Source organism: Gigantopelta aegis, chromosome 4, assembly GCF_016097555.1.
Source record: "Gigantopelta aegis isolate Gae_Host chromosome 4, Gae_host_genome, whole genome shotgun sequence".
Classification (NCBI taxonomy): domain Eukaryota; kingdom Metazoa; phylum Mollusca; class Gastropoda; order Neomphalida; family Peltospiridae; genus Gigantopelta; species Gigantopelta aegis.
The window spans coordinates 80601682-80606060 of NC_054702.1; positions in this window are offsets into that span (position 1 = coordinate 80601682).

The window sequence follows — 4379 nt, forward strand, 5'->3', positions numbered from 1 at the left end:
TTGTGAATCCCAGTCATTTATGGCCACTGCAAAAGCTGTTTTTGAACACATTGTGATGACAGTACCAGTTACATGTATTTTTCAGCACAGACACTTGATGTCATAATAAGAAAGCATGTCTATAATACACAGTAGTATACTAGTACTAGACGTATGTGTAGTATGTTTAAGGTTGCACCAAGGTTAAGGCTCCCCTGAAAACCAATGAAATGTTATATTTCAATAACATTAAAATCACATGCCTTTCTTATTATCCACAACTCTTACATCAGCTGTTAACAATATTTCTGTGTTAAAAAGACCTTGCAGTGTTCAGAACAGAGAAAAAACTTAAGAGATCTAAAGCCATGGGCTCCGTTCCACAAACCGATCTTAGGTTAAGATCACCTTAAGTACATACGGTAGTTGTGCAGTTAGTGATCTTAGCACTAAGATTGCTTCATGGAGCGGGGCCAAGATATATATATATACTGGCAGAAAAAAGTTACTGTGCACCAAATAATTGCATATAGAATATAATTTACTTGAAATCTGGTCATAAAAATTTCAGTAAATGAATGTGTAACCACTCCCGTTGATATTCCTGCGGTGTCCTGTCAATTGCACGAACTATTCATACTTTGTGATCACACGTTGCATTACTAGCATTCTTGGTCACGTGTTCCTGTTTGATGTCATTTTTCTTATCATTGGACTTTAAAACTATTGTATGGATTCTCATGACTCAGAAAAATATTTTTGTTGGTATCTGATCGTCGTCAGTGTGATGCCACGCCTCCCAGAAAATGGACTCCTTCGAACGATGGGTATGATTGAGGTTAGAATGGCACAAACGCCGTTGCTAGTAACTTTGGTATTCTTGCTGTTCATCAGAACACTATGCAATATCTGTGGAGATGTTCTCGACAGTTATGGGGTACTAGGGATCTTTCATGTTTAGGTAGTCGACACGTGACACCACGTCAGCAAATCATCAGTATTAAGCGGGTACACATGTGGAATCATTTTGAAATGAAAGGTTTAACATCCTAATGCATCTCTGAGTTAAGGCCAATCATTGGAAGAACTGAACGCAACCGATTAGGTGATAACAAAGTACGACCATGGCCATACATCAGTATGTTGTTCTGTTACATCGTCACCAACGGCTCACCAAACATTGTGTAAACAGTACTTCAGGTTCAGAAGGCAGGAGAGGATCACCGTACTTTTAACAGATAAATAGTACATCTATGTAAATTACAATATTTTCAAATTTTAAAAATATAAGTCTTACTGAAATTTAATGATGCACAGGAACTTTTTTCCATGAGTATATATGAAGTTATTGATGATGCATGCTAGACCAAGTTAGTGATAGTAAGCAATGTGGTAGTATTCGTAAAAGGTCATAGATAATTACATTTGTAGTCTACACCACATCATAATCATATCATCAGGTGCCTGTGCTTTCAGTAATTGAAGTAATAAAAATCAGTCATATATCAGGGTTCGAACTTAACGATGGCACCCACGGCAATTGCCGTTGTTGAGATATAAATTGCTGTAGGTAGAGAGCATTACTGAAGGCACTTTTGTGCCGTCGGTAAAACTCCTCAATAATGGCAAAATATATACACCTGGTGTACATAATCATCCAATATTTAACATTTTCACTTGAAATATGTCTACATAAAGCAAAATAACCTTTTGTTCATATTTATGTTCTGTAAATGTCATTTTAAAAAACAATTTGCTATAGGCAGGCTCAAAATTGCTATCAGTGGGTTGTTTCACCCATGGCAATTCTTATAAAAATTGCCGTGGGAGACAAATTCTTAAGTTCGAGCCCTGTATATGTGTCATGTAATTCATGTTGATATTGTTAGTGTGACTACTGACTGTTACATCAGTTTGTAAATATGTTGGTAGCCGATAAAAAATGAGGAAATCCCATGGATACACAAATATGATTGTTATATATTTTGTGATCAAGTTTTTTGTTGGTTTAGGTTTTCGTATTCTGAATTAGGTTGACATGTTTTTGTGGTTTTATTGGAATTACATTTTGGAGGTATTAGAATGGTGGATTCATAAGTTGGTGCGTTTCAAAATTTACAAGAATGGCAAAAATGTAGCAACGCAAATATGTTTAGTCATGTTACCATATACATCTGGCTATATGCAAAGAAAAATTGTTGTGCAACAGTAATTTACGTAAGTTAGGCCAAACAAAATAAATTTCTGGTCTTTGGTTAGCATGCACGTCGATTTCGATCCTCACACTTCAACTTTTTTTCTTATTTTTCCCCAGTGTATGATGTCGATTTTTGTTGACTTTTCTTGCTATGGAGTAAAACTGCATTTGGAGCCAAAATGCCATTGCGCATAAACTAGGATGTGCATTCTGATTCCAATTTAAATCTGCATCAATTGTGGAATTTTGGTCTTATCAGAGACCAACTTTTTAAAAACTTTTTTTTGTTGTCTTACATGCATTGTAGTCATATATATATTATATTGGAATATCTAAACAAGAAGCAGATGCTACATGTTGGAAGTAAATACATATATTTACAAAAACAATTTCTCAATGAAATTGTAAGAAATATGTTTGATAAATTCTTTGGGTGTTTTTTTTTGACATTTTATTTTGGTGAAACCATAAGAGGGTTGCAGTTTATTTTTATGTTCAGCTGCTGCTTTTTCTTTTATTGAGGGGTGTGGTTTATTAAAATGCCTAGACTTCTGTGGGCATTTTGGCTTTTACGTAGCTGATCATCAGAAATCTAAGCAGTTCTGTGCATTAATTATCTTTATACGGGAAGATATGGAGCAAATTTCAGAAAACATTAGTTTACATTTGCAACTAGCATTTATATCTGCTGTACGTGTTTGGCATCTATTTCACGCAAAGCGTCACGTCATTATGGAAGATGGTGCATTGTAAAGATGAAGAAAATATGTATACTTCAAACTCTTGGTTCTGATATGAACTGTGGTTTAGTTGTAGATTTACATTTATGTGCAAAACCAGATTCGTTGTGTTTTGTTAAATAAGTCTTTGAATTTTAATTTTAAATGCAGCTGTGAAATAACTTCATAAGTAATAGTTTAGTACAAAAAGCTTTAAAAGATTGAGTCTGTAGAGCTCCCTAAGGCTGTATTTTTATGTCAGGATTTTATGGAGTTCCTCATTATCTCTTCACATAGTGTTTAATTTTAAAAGTAAAATTGAAACTAAAGTTATCATTCATGCAGCTTAAAGATCTTCATTATGATTTAAGGAGATATTTTTGTGTAGAGGGACAGTCCAAAACAAGTACAAGATTGGACCATAACAGAGCTGTTATAAAAGCAAATTGATGGACTAATCAGAGTAACATTACTGATAAAAACAATAGTGTGCAGAATTGGTCTTGAGTTCATTTACCTGCCGTTCATTAATGACCATTCAGTTTATTACATACAGTATATTGGTAGCTATCACAGAAACATTGTTATTACTATTATTGAGTTGAAGTACAATCAGTTCTGTTCAGTGTGTTGTATTTGTTTCAGATGTTAGTATGAGATGGACGATGATCCAGTATGCATTGAAAGGGTTAATGAAACTGAAATAAAATTTAGAAGTTTTCATGAGTTAGTTCGCTTTCTGTTTTGTTATTTTGATAAGGAAAGCAATTTTAGTAGGTGGCTATTATCAGTATTATAACTTCTTATAGTGTCTTTCAGATTGTCCATATTGGATGTGGTATTTCTTATCTAGATATATTTCAGGCATTTTCATGAATTGTAATGAACACCAAATGGTTTGATGTAATTTTACTTCAGATTTTAGTCTGAATACTTGCACACACACACACACACACACAAACACACACAACTGAACAGAATATATTGTTAGGATAGCCGAAATTTGTAGATGGGGAGTTTGTAAGAAATGTGGCCAGAAAGGAGACGTAAAAAAAAACAACTTCTTAAAAACACATGTACATGGTCAGTAAACACCAATTGGATAAAGCCAGTATTAATGCTATTCTAGAGAAGGAATGCGAGATTAGATTGTGTTGTCTTTAACTTTGTCTATTTTTTATTTCATGACCAGCCTCACTAACTAATCCCGTGTGTACATTGTGTACACATATATAGCTGCACTGATTGTTGATGTACAGAAACATGGGGAATTGTTGAACTTTCAGTTGCAAATACATGTACATGTAGCTGTTTACAAAGTTACAATATTGTTTCTAGTTCAGTTTAGTGTTATACATTATTCAATACATTGTTCACATGAAACGTATCGAAAACTGACATATTTTACAAACCAATGCTTTCATTTTCCTAAACCTGATTTTTTGTAAAAACGTTTTTGATAATCAAAAAATAATGACACGACG